This window comes from Scylla paramamosain, chromosome 9, assembly GCF_035594125.1.
Source record: "Scylla paramamosain isolate STU-SP2022 chromosome 9, ASM3559412v1, whole genome shotgun sequence".
In the NCBI taxonomy this organism is placed as follows: domain Eukaryota; kingdom Metazoa; phylum Arthropoda; class Malacostraca; order Decapoda; family Portunidae; genus Scylla; species Scylla paramamosain.
The window spans coordinates 5,693,342-5,707,362 of NC_087159.1; positions in this window are offsets into that span (position 1 = coordinate 5,693,342).

Genomic DNA, 14,021 nt, shown 5'->3' on the forward strand with positions numbered 1-14,021 from the left:
CTTTCTCAGTCGCCAAACAAATTAGAGTTGTCTGGAATGTGATATTTTTATCCGAAATTTCCCATTTCTTTTATTGCAGCTTCCAAAATCCTTCCACCGGAACACTTTTCGTCATCTTTCTTTATTTTTCTCATTTCTTCATCGGATAAACAATTCTCCACCGTTAGAAGGAGTGGAAAACTTGGTCTTTTATCCATAAATAGCTGAGTTTTTAATGACAATCTCTGAACACTTTCCATTTTTACACTCCTTTTTGGTCGCATTTTTTTTTTTCTCCTCTTTAAGTTAAATGAAAGGGACGTGGAATTTTACCTTTTCACCCATAATATTTCATAGGTTTTAATCCCACTTTTCTAAAACAGCCCCTTAGAACATGCTTTCTGCGTCATCATTTTTGCCCTCTTAACCAGCGCTGTAAAAATGAATTAATAAAAATAAAAAAAATCTTTATTTTTTAAGTCAGCACCGAAGACCTCTTCGAAATACATCGTTGAAACACGGCAGGGATCGAATAGCAAAGCAAGAGAGAAATAATAGACTCGGGCGCCAGATGACAAGGGACAAAATGGATTATCTGGAATGCCTATTTGAAAACATGGATACAGTCGGACCAGACTCCAGGCATTAAAATCAAACCAATTATTGCGTCCCGGTGAAAGGTTACTCGTACATCGCGCGTGGGTCGTTCACTGGAAATACTTGATCTTTGAGAAGTCTATATCTAGCATGCGTTCTTATTTATTTATTTATTCATTCTTTCTTTTTTTTTATGTGAAAGCTAAATAAAGACAGAAAAATAATAGATGCGTGGTATTGGAAACAATGGCAAAACACACACACACACACACACACACACACACACACACACACACACACACACACACACACACACACACACACACACACACACACACACACACACACACACACACACACACACACACACACACACACACACACACTCATACACCCACACACCTACACACACCCATATACCTACACACACACACACACACACACACACACACACACACACACACACACACACACACACACACACACACACACACACACACACACACACACACCCATATACCTACACACACACACACACACACACACACACACACACACACACACACACACACACACACACACACACACACACACACACACACACACACACACACACACACCCATATACCTACACACACACACACACACACACACACACACACACACACACACACACACACACACACACACACACACACACACACACACACACACACACACACACACACACACACACACACGTGGGATAGTGGAATGCAGGTTCGTCAGATGTGCGTCTTGAGTCTGGCTGGGAGGCGCTGGACGGGATGGCAAATCTCTCCCCGTCAAAAGACGGGACCGTGTTTGTTTTTCCTGGCGGTGGGACTTTAGAAGGGATGCGCTGCTCTTCTCTGTCATTACCTCACAATGCTGTGAGCGGGCACCTCGTTGGAGAAGACTAAAAACACTCTATCATTTAAGAAGGAAGGCCAATATCAAACAGTTTTCCAGAGTCTTGCAAACTCGAGTGTGTCGCCGCAGGCAAAGGTTGTCCGGAGCGACAGTTTTTACTTGTCTGGGTCTCAGTTTCAAGGCTGTTTCCCTAGAAATGTGGATTTTGCTGAGACAAACGCTCCCAGAAGCTGAAGGAAATAAGAAGTGTTGTTTTCTAGTCCGCGTGGATACTGTGGTTAAATCTTATCTTTGTGCGCGTGTGCAGAGGAGCTAAAAATTTTGTTCTTTGATCTTGTGGAGCTTTCGTGTAATTCTAGACAGCTGTACATGTGCTGTGGGCAAAAGTCAACAAAAATCACTTAAGAATTTGCAGTGAAACCCTCTTAGTAGAGAAGCTGGGGATAAGATCATGAAATGCTTTGGAAATTTAGTTTGTTTTTGTTTTTATATGTATTGATTAATAACCTTATAGTGTGTAATGAGTCTATCACGATATTCTTAGTTTCCTTTGACGTCCTTATATTTGACTTCCAAGCCATGCTCCAGTACTTTTATTTTCTGAATAAGGGAAATGCTGTCGGCTTCAACACATCTCTGAGAAGTCCCTGATCTTCTTTTCTGTTTACGTGCTGTCTTTTATAAACCACAACTGATGCACCATCTCTATTTTGTGAGGTTCTCTTGACAAAACCTCCCTGAGCCGCTACTGAATTCCACGGATTCGTCCCTTGTTTTTCCTTGTTTGTCCCTTACACTACGTACAATTTCTACTCGCTTTTCCTTAGTAGAGTCACTAGGTCCTTCATTCCTTACATCGTATTGTTGAAGTGCCTTACTGTCCTTTTTTTTTTCCCCTTTGCGTTCTTATGTCTTCACATCTAACGTTCGTGTTTGTTTCCCCTTCATCCTTGACTTGCATTTCCTTCTTAGTAAAAATCTGTTATTCCCTTCGTTTCCTTCATCATATACTGCACGTGTATTGACTTTCATCGTCCATTTGTTGACTATCGCACTGCTCCCTTTCCTCCTCTTATTCGCGTGGAGACAGCGAGATACAAGAATCGATTGGTGAAGTAATTCGGTACCTGGTCATAGAACGCAGGCAAACGAACAGATAGGCTGAGAGGCAAATATGCAGACAGAAAAACGAAATGGTGGGCAAACAGACAGAAACTTGAATAGACAGAGAATACAGATAGGGGGGAAGGTCAGAAAACAAACACATAGGTAGACACTTCGAAACAGAAGCGGACTCAAAAGGGATAAAAAGAGAAAAAAACATAGAAAGACAACGAAATATGGAGACGAGAAATAAGACAAACAAAGACACAAAACAGAGACGGGCAAGTACAGACACACAGAGACCACCCGAGACACGAAAACATAAACAAGCAACAGACAGACAGACAAACACGCTGACATAAAGCCAGATAAAGACGAGAGGAAGACAAATGCATCACTGCCAATTAGATAACTTTTCGCCAGCTCAAATTAGTGTGTCTCTTTCCTCCTATTTTTTCCCTCCCTCAAGGCGTCATACTGACACTTCCAAACCTTAATTGGATCCTTGCCGGGAAGGACACCGAGAGATGCAGGAGGAGGAGGAGGAGGAGGAGGAGGACGAGGGAAGGCGGGGAAGGAGGACGAGAATGTAGTGAAGAAAAGTAGCAGCAGACGCGAGGAAGTAGGGAACGAAGGATACTGCAAAACACATCAAGTAAAAGTGTACCCAGGAAATTATGCACACCTGTCTGGTAGTAAATTGGATATGCAAAAGAAAGGCAGGTAAAAAATCATGTTGAGTGATGGGAGAGTGAGGGGCGAAGGAGTGTTAATGAAAGGTTTATAAATTAACGTACGTGCATACAGGAGGAAAGCAATCTGATTCTCTTGCTAGAGGGAGGTCGGGAAGGGTGATCCATCATTAGTAATAAATAGCGAGGGACTGAAGGCGAGAGAACTGTGTTATTAGTAAGGAGGAAATAGACAAGAAGCGGAAATGCAGATTATTGTCAGAAGTTTGACCATCGTTACCAGGATAAGTTTGTCGTTCGCGATGGAAGGATGACATGGTAAATGTTATGCGGGGAGAGAGATACGCAGGGCAGGGAAAGGTAAATAAGACAACCAAGAAACTATGACCTTATATAGAAATGGGTTACACCCGGAGAGAAAGAAGACTGAAAACGTCAGAAGAGAGAGAGAGAGAGAGAGAGAGAGAGAGAGAGAGAGAGAGAGAGAGAGAGAGAGAGAGAGAGAGAGAAATAAGTAAAAAAAAAAAAAAAAAAAAAAAAAAAAACAGCGTTACAACATAAGTCAGAATAAACTGGGTGCCACTTTGACTCCGAAAGAAAAGGTTGAGAAAGATGTAGGAAAAAAATTATATTTAATAAACATCGATTAATTGAAAACTATAGAAAAAAGTTACAACATGGATGCAAAATACGAGATAGACTGCGTGCCACTTTGATCGCAAAGAGTGTGAGTTAAGAAAATTTGTTATCGTTATTAGGAGAAGTCCGATATTTATTCAACTACGGCACATCAAAATGCACTAATAACAACATAAATATGAAAAAAAAATAAATATATAAAATAAAAGACAAAATACCTTTGGATCTCGGAAACAAACTGGAATCAAAAAACTTTTTCCTCTTTACCTGGGACAGACTTGACACTGCACCGCCACCTGTCACCGCCACGCCGCGTCCCTCACACCAACACGCCAGCACGAGCCGCAGATACACCCTGCACCACCCAAGAGTCTCAGGAGCCGCTGCTGCCTGAGGGTGCTGTGGAAACTTATATTATTCGGTTTGAGGAAAGAAAAATACGGCCCAGTTTTAGAAGCAAGTCACGATAGTGCATCGTGAATATCATTTCTGTCGCAAAATCTCGGACTGTGAAGATGATAATTCAAGGTCGCGTCCTGAGCAGCTCAGTGGAATGCTGTCCCGCGCACGTGACGCTGAGCTTAATGAATCTCACTGGGTAAAAATATATGTTTCTTTTTTTATTCTCTCGGATGATGAAATTTACGTGTCCTCAAATCTCGCAGGACACAAATTGCTACAAGGCCAAGTTATCCTCGAAATTAATTAACTCGTGAATTTACTCGAGATGGGATTTCTAAATAATCTCACACCCCACACGTCGGTTCTGACGTGTAATTCCACTGGAGGTGACTCTTACCTTGGTATCGGCACTTCATGAAACTGATATTGCTTCATCGCATTTTCTTGGTGAAGGATTCAGAAAAAAAAACAAAAAAACTTATATTTAGAGGTTGTTTTTTCCTTGCATTTTAGGCTCGCAGTTGTGGATCAATCTCGCTTCACGTAAATATTTGTTTCATAAAAGATCATTCTCCATGAGCTGATTAAGGCGTTCAGAAAATGCATTACATTAAATAAATACAGTAAAATCACTCTTATCCGGGATCAACGGGACCGCCGACATGCCGGATACTTGAATATTGCCGGATACTTGAATAGAAGTGAAATTATGTCCACAATCACCACCACCCTACACTCACGCATCTTACCATAACAAAGATCAGCTGATCTGATCAGCTGCTTAAGTGTAAGCACAACACGCTTCCTCTTTTCTACAACTTTAGGCATGATGAAGGCGTCAGGCGATAAACAGTGCACACGCGGGACTGAGTCACTGAGTAAACACAGTGCAGTGGGCCGCGGTTGGCGCGAAGCAGTGCGCTCTGGTGGCGAGGGGACAAATTATGCCTCGCACGGGAATTTTAATCGATTTTACGAGTACACATTGATTTTTTTATTGATTTTAAGGCTCGGGGAAAAATGTGCCGGATACTTGAAGCTGCCGGGTACTCGAATGCCGGATGAGAGGAATTTTACTGTAACCTGTAGCATTGTAGCCGGTGAAGTTGTCGTGCATTCAAAATTTGATAATGTGACTGTAGCCTTGAAAAAAAATGTAAGCGTTGTAATTAGGACACAATTAATACTAGGGTTGTTTTTCTCTTGCAATTTAAATTCTAGATGAGTCTCGTTTTACATAAATATTCCCTGCTTCTATCAAAGATAATCCTCCAATAACTGGTTTAAGGGATTCATGAAATACATTACATTAAGCACGGGAAAATAAATATAACAGTCGGCGATATTCTCATGCATTGGAAGTTTGCTAATGTGATTGTAAGCTTGGTGAATGCACGGGAATGAAGGAGGACAGAGGGAGCAAGAGGAAGGAAGTGAGCAGCACCTCCCCGCCGCTTCACTCCTCTATTTGGGAAGTTACGGTTATGCAAATACTTGGCATAACTGAATATCTGAGAACCTGTGCATGCTTGTGTGTGTGTGTGTGTGTGTGTGTGTGTGTGTGTGTGTGTGTGTGTGTGTGTGTGTGTGTGTTTGTTTAACTTTATAAATCAGAAAACTTCCAGAAGGACTACTTTCATATGTATGCTTAAAATTAGAGGACGAAACCTTCTTGAGAATAGTGTATCGTATTATAAACATGTATATTTGCATAACTACTTTTTTTAGTCCTTTACGAGAAAGACTGCTGTGTGAAGGATGCGTAACAGTGAAAAAGTAATACTGTGTTCATTTCAATCTCATAGCACTAATATATTTGTTTATATTGTGTCTCTTAGAGAATAATACAAAAATTCCAGGTATCGGATGGAGAGCAACGATGGTGGAAATAATGATTTTTCAGTCGTCTCTTTCCCAAATGTGTGTGTGTGTGTGTGTGTGTGTGTGTGTGTGTGTGTGTGTGTGTGTGTGTGTGTGTGTGAGTTTGTGTGCGTGTGTTTGCGTGCGAACAATTACTTTTTTTTACCTCTGGAATTTTTTTTTTTTTCAGTAGCATGATTAGGAGGAGGGAAAATGTGAGGCTTTACAACAGGCAACGTGAGTTGCCTTCATAGGAGGTCGTTCGAGCGCAAACCAGGAGGCGATATGGTGGTGGTTGTGGCGATGGTAGTGGTAGTGGTGGTGGTGATGGTGGTATTGGTGGTGGCGGCGGCGGTGGTGGAGATGGCCGTGATGGTGGTGCTGGTGGTGGTTGATGTAGCAGTGGCAGTGGTGGTGGTTCAGTTTTACGTTACATAACTCCACTATTTACATAAGAAATCTAGGCCTAGGTGTGTTTGTACAAGGTAAATGTTCCCAGAATATTGTGATGATGGTGATGATGAAAGACTGTGGTGATGACTTAAGCAAACCCTTCCAGCCACTCGAAAGCAAAAAAAAAAAAAAAAAAAAATACTGAACTTTTCCCCATATACCTCCTACCTTTGACGACTAACTCCTTATCTCTCTATACTTACAAAGCTTTACCTCGATTCGTACCAGGAGTGGAGATAGAGACATGAAATAAATAACACACACATTACTAATTATCCAACTCTTCATTTACCTTCCGGGTTGGCTGAGGAATGAGGCCCTGGAGAGACACGAGAAAAGTAAACTGTAACGTCCTGGATTTGCCCTAAAGTAACACTCGTGGCTGTTTGCGTTCCCTACTCCCGCCCCCTCAAGCCTCCAAATACCTTAGAGTCTTAAGTGAGCACAGTGTCACTTGCCAGATTAGTGAGTTTTCCTTCCCTACTTCCTTCCCTCCTGCACGCGTCGTGATTCCACCTGGAGAAGAAGGAAAGGAGTAAAAGTAAGGACTAACTTTATAAGATGCACTCTGCCCGGGCGTTCACCTCTCGTTCGAGCATGAGAGACAGGGATGGCCAAAAAATTGTTATTCAAGGTTATGAGCATCAGAATGCAGGTGAGACGAATTGTCCCAAAGGAAGAAAAGTCAGTGCTTTGAAGGTGTTGCTGTGTCTCCGGCAGGACAAAAATGGAAGTTCAGGTGAAAGTGGAAGGAGGAAGAGAAGAAGCAGGAGAAAAGGAATAGGGAGGAGTAAGACACGTGGATTACTAGAGTTTTCCTAGGTGAGGTTTCCCAAGGTGTCATTTCGCCGAGGGGACCCGTAAAGGAGGATAAGATGGTGCTGGGGGAGACGCTGCTGGGTAGGACGTTAAGACACCCATTTGTTTCGCCCCAAAAAGTTTACTCGCTAAATGTGCTCCTGACAGCGTAAGAGGATTTGCCCACGCCTGATGTTGCCGCCGCTCCTGCTTCCCGACGTCTTCAGGATAACAGTAACTAGAATGTATTAATAAAAAAAGGAAAGAAAATAGTCGGAAACGTTATGAAAAAAGGCAACTTTTATGAAACGCCGTTTTGCCTAAAAAAAAAAGTAGCCAACCAAATTTTTTTCGTGGGAGTGTTTGCCTCTGCTCGCTCTCGCCTGACGCGCTCCTCCCCGCACTTGAAAGGTAGAAAAAAATCATGCCTGCTCGAAAAAAGGAGTCCCCTCATCTGCAGCACCTGTCCATATCTACCTTTGAGCCTCTCTCTCTCTCTCTCTCTCTCTCTCTCTCTCTCTCTCTCTCTCTCTCTCTCTCTCTCTCTCTCTCTCTCTCTCTCTCTCTCTCTCTCTCTCTCTCTCTCTCTCTCTCTCTCTCTCTCTCTCTCTCTCTCTCTCTCTCTCTCTCTCTCTCTCTCTCTCTCTCTCTCTCTCTCTCACTACTATTAAGTGATAAAATGTAACATTCTCAAAGCTCAGCAACACATGGGTCGTGTCAGCATGCCATCATGACGCACCACAAAGGGACTGCGTCACGAGGCGTCCAGGCTGCAGCGGGCCACTTGGTGCTTTGGCTGATGGATGTCAAGGCACAACGATGTACTTTATTGCTTAGTTCTTTCGTTGTTCTTAGTTATGCATCAATATGCTGCATAGTGTTCTTCCCGAGACGAAAAAAAAATAAATAAATAAAAATAGTAAAGAATAAAAATAAAGAATGAAATTAACAAAAGAACAACAAGAACAAGAGTAAGAAGAAAGAAGATTTCAAATTAAGGGAAATAAAACACTAGTGCAGACAGGCAAGTACACTTACTGTGAAAATCAAGTACTTTACATGTAAATAAGACAGTGTTTCTTCGTCCTCATCGGCTGCCACAGTGCACCACCGAAGATAATGCTGAAAATTTCATACTTACAATGCGAGAGACGAGCGAAAAAATTACAAGGGACATTAACTAAAACTAAATCATTCTTTCTCTCGGTGTAGCATTCTGTAACTCAGCCTTGATCGATGCTACTTGAGTAACTAGGAAGACTTACGAGGTAAAGTATGTAGATTACGCATGGTTTATGGCCGTGCGGGCCGCTACGTGGTACCGAGTGAATTTCAATTGGAAAGTTCGGGCATAAATTTTCCTCTATATCTTCACGGGGCGGATAGTGAATGAGGGGCGGGAAGCACTGGAGTGAGGGCGACGCTCGTCAAGGGGGAATATATTTGAGTGGACGTTGCTGTGAGGCATTAAATGGATCTCCTTCTGTCGTCAGGGAGAAGAAAACAGTGGCGGTGTGCGGAGCAAGTCTGGGGAAATCCTACTCTGACTTAAGTTGCTACATTAAGAAAGGACGGAGGCTTCCCTTCCTGATGATGTATACGAGGTTTTACTCTCCTGAAGTGTTTACCTTATCAAAAATTCAAGCGTTTAATACGATTTACGAAGTGCACTGAGAGACGGAGTAACTTTAATGCTTAACATTTTGTCCCCGGGTAAGTAAGTAAGTGGTGATTTACTAGTGTATCACGCTAAGTGAATCACCCCATCCATAAGGCGAGAGTAAATATTAGCTGTGCCCTCGCATAATGTGTCCCAGTTGTGGCGGCGGCAGTAGCGCTGGCAGTAGTAGGAGTAGGAGTAGTAGCAATAGTAGAAGTAGTAGTGGTAGAGAACAGCAGAATCAGTTATAAATCATAAATATCCTCGGGGCATGGAGATTCAGAATGGAATGCGTGTTTCAATATTTAATTTGTGTCGCAAGAGACTAGAATGGACTAAGGCGTACGATTCAGAATCCCCCCCTTAAAATTGTATGTCTCTTGAAAACGAAGAAAAAAAAAAGTTACGCCATTCTCCTTTCAAAAACTATTATCCTTTTTTCCCCGTTGTATTTTCTCTCACCCACTTTCAGAAGTTAACTTTGCAGAGAATAGGAATATTGTCAACAGTAAAAAGGGGAAGGGATAGTAGAAAGAACACCAGCAACAGCAGCAGGAATCGTAAGTAACACCAGCAGAAGCAATAAAAACAAAAGCACCTCCACCAACAACGAAAGTAATAACAAAAACAGCAATAGCGCCATTACTACCATTTTAAACACTCCTGCGTGGTGGGCGCCGCTAACAGTGTCGGCTGGTGGAGAGAAAAGTCTGGTGGCAGTCAACTTTTCCCGTTTGGAGAGTCGTGTGGTACAGACCTCTGGTTACTTGTGGTAAATGTGGAAAAAAGAGAGAGAGAGAGAGAGAGAGAGAGAGAGAGAGAGAGAGAGAGAGAGAGAGAGAGAGAGAGAGAGAGAGAGAGAGAGAGAGAGAGAGAGAGAGAGACCATTAATATAACAATCATGAGCATCCGTTGCCAGTTATATTATTAATAAAGTGATATCATTAATTCTTGATGTGTCTCACAGTTGAATGTCTGCACGAAATCAGATGCTTGTGAACTTAACTTAATCCGGTGTGTGTGTGTGTGTGTGTGTGTGTGTGTGTGTGTGTGTGTGTGTGTGTGTGTGTGTGTGTGTGTGTGTGTGTGTGTGTGTGCACTTTAATGAATCCACACACACACACACACACACACACACACACACACACACACACACACACACACACACACACACACACACACACACACACACACACACACACACACACACACACACACACACACACACACGTACCCACGCAGCGATGTAAATATAATGCGAGAGACTATCTTGGTATTCTGCGACAAGTTAGGACTCTTAATAGTTTTGTTTGTACACAAGCTGTAGGAAAATAGCAAAATTATCCAGGCTGTCTGAAGTGCTGGAGTCCGCGCCCTCTGCGAACCCTTAAGCTGCTGCTTCGTATACAACAACCATCTCTACTCCTCATACTTAACAAAATACTTTCTTACTTTGTTTATGATCTACGTTATTTCTTCATCACACAAGTCGCGGGAAAGGTACCAAAGGCTGCTTGAACTATTGGAATTCACGCCCTATGTGAACCCCTACATAGTTCATTTTCCTTAACTCTCATATCTTATCGCTTCCTTACGTATTTCTCCTCTGCCTTACCCTAATATCAATCATGTCCCTCCCTGTTGCTGTATATACTTCTTGTACGAGTACATCATTCAACTTCCTTAAGTGTTATATCTTATCGCTTCCTAACCTTATTTCTGATCCACCTTACTCTTATACTTATCATGTTTCTCCGCGTTGGCTCTTTAATTTCGTGCTTGTCTGGAAGTGTCAGTTTCACCAAGGCCGGGTGAGTTTCTGAAATGTTTTGTGCTGCTTGAAAAGGACCTTGAGAAACGTACGTACAAGGAATCGTCTAATGAAATCTGTGAAGTTCTCTGTTGCTTTTAGCGAACGAAACGAAACCTTATTCTTTTCTTTCACTCCTGTGTGTGTGTGTGAGAGAGAGAGAGAGAGAGAGAGAGAGAGAGAGAGAGAGAGAGAGAGAGAGAGAGAGAGAGAGAGAGAGAGAGAGAGAGAGAGAGAGAGAGAGAGAGGATCGTGGCAACTAGTTACAAGCATTCTATTTTTTCTTCCCCCTGTTTTTTTCGCTTGTGAATGCTCCACTGACATTTCTCCCTTGGAAAGCAAGGCTTGGAAGGTAAAAAAAAAAAAAAAAAAGGTAAAGAAAAAGAAAAAAAAAAAAAACCGAAAAAGTTATGTTGAGGCATAAAAGGTAATGAAGAAAAAATGATGACATGGCAACTTGGTGGAGGCTATAACAAGGGGAAAAAACTGGACTTGCCGCTGTCATGCATTTTTTTGTTCCATTATTTAACACTGATTTTTAACTCCAATGCGCCTGTTATTCCATTTTTTTTTTTTTTTTTTTGTGGTTGTGGTTTGTTTTTTAATTCCTTGTTCACTTGCAGTGGTTTCTTTGTGCAAGTGCGCGTGATAGTCATTTGCTGGTGGAAAATAGCAGGGTGTGTGTGTGTGTGTGTGTGTGTGTGTGTGTGTGTGTGTGTGTGTGTGTGTGTGTGTGTGTGGGTGTTGATTCCAGTTGTATGTGTGATAACGCTGGTACAGTATTGTGAGTAACTGACATAAAAAAAAAAATAATAATAATAATAAGCACAAAATATTCAGAAAAAAATGGGAATCACATAACTTTAACATATATAACTTTGCCGTTCACCACTGGATTGGTTATCAGAGAACTGCCGTGCATTAGTACCTTAATGAATAAATGTATACATAAATAAACATATCACCGTATTTATTTGTGTATTTATTTGGCCGTTTCCAGGTACTTTATGAATCAGCATCTGCGCGGGAACCATAACAATTCATTACTGCAGTCAACAACGGCACGCAAACACAGCGATGAGAGGCACACGGCACGGGAACCCCTATTGGTGGTAGAGGAGTGTGTTGTCACCAGGTCATCAGTACCTTTGCTTTCCTGACGAGTACAGAGAAGGAAAGTATAGAAAACAAAAACTTTAAAACTGCAGATTAATTTCATAAAAAGAAAAATAATTTCTGCTTGCATTATCACATGAAAGAAAAAAAGAGGATTGTTCTGTTACCTATGCCTTCTTGACGCGTGGAGAGGAGGAAAAATATAGAAAAAAAATTTAAAAATGCAGATTCATTTCATCTAAAATAGTTTCTACTTGCATTATCACTTGTTAAAAAAAAAAAAAAAACTGGTAGAGGAGTGTGCTGCTACCAGGTCATCGCTAAATTTGCTCTTCTGACGAGTGGAGAGGGGGAAAAGAAAAAAAAGAAAAGAAAAAAATGCAGATTCGTTTTCTGAAAATAGTTGCTTCCTAACTCGCATTATTACACGTTACAAAAAGAAAAAAAGAAAAGTTAGAAAATATGAAGCGTTGGTAATGACCCGAGGATACAAGCAGAGGTGATATGTAATAGGTGGGTATTTATTTTTTTCCTCCCTTTTTTGTAATTTTTTTTTTGTCGATATTCTTATTTCCTCTTTTCTTTCTTTTATCTCAACTTGCCTCAATATTTTTTTTTAATTTCCTCCTTGAATAACTATTTCATTTTTTCTCTTTCTTTAATACCTGGCCTTCCTACCTCCCCTCTTTTTTTTTCTCCTCACATCCTGCATCATCTCCTCTAATGAAAAAAAGAATATATATATATATATATATATATATATATATATATATATATATATATATATATATATATATATATATATATATATATATATATATATATATATATATATAATAGAAATCTACGAACAAAGTAAATGTTTCGGTTTCCATCCCTTTTATTTTCTCCCTCTCAAATTTATTTTCTTTCGTTCCTCCACCACCACCTCCTCCTCCTCCTCCTTGTGATCATCATCATCATCAACTTCCCCTCTCTACTCCCTTGTCAGTTCCTCCTCCTCCTTGTACTTTCCTTATAGTAATTTCCCTCATGTAGGAAGACGCAGCAAGATGGGAAGGAAGGGAAGGGTGGAGGAAGAGGTAAAGTAACAGCTGTACTTTGCTCGCCCTGCCGTTATGTCGTGCCAGCCAGCCAGCCAGCTAACCAGCCAGCCCACTCGCTCGCCGAAAGCCTCCAGTGCGCGGGATAAGGCCTCTCATTACTGGTGCTATAGTGCTATTAATGTACACCGTTATTACTGCCATTATATCTTTGTTCTTTAATTTGGGATGTATGTGGAAAGCTACTAAGGCTGTCTTGGAGGTTAGTTATGTGAGGTAGTGAACGTTGGGCTGCTTGAGTAGAGACCTTCCTTGTATATTTTCTTCCAGTTTTTCCATGTTTCGTATATTTTTCTTTTCAACCTTTTCTCCGCGTTTTTATAAGGGAGACTTCATAATTAGAGACTTCTGTGCTTCAAAATTTCAAACTTAATTATTTTTGATAGACTTTAGTGGGAATTACTGAGTATTACAAGATTGCTTTCATGATTTTAGTGGTAGTTTAACAAGGATTCTGCATCATCAATAGGAAAAACACTCATGCGAACGGGATTTTTGACTGTAGCTTTTTTAAAATGGTCCTGATGAGGGAACAAAGTGCTCAAGACTATCAAGGGAGCAATACGACAGACGAATTACCATCGCATGTTTCTGTAACGCGAGGACTGAATCATGACGGCATTGCAGCAGTGTGCTTGTATAGTGATGGTCCCTAATTTCGTTAAAAGAGTGAAATTGTATAAAAAAAAACCATTCCTATTCAAAAACTTTCACAATTGAAAAAGTGGGATGAGATGAAATTCAACTTCTCAGTTATAAGTGGTCCTTACAGGAAGAGAGATCGATGTAAAAGAGTGAGATAATACTTCTTGTTGTCAGATTAGAACGAAAGAACATAAGGGGTGTTGCAAGAAGCCAGCAGCCCTGCATGTGGCAGTCTGTGCATAACAAATGTTTTCTTTTTCCTCGACAAAAAA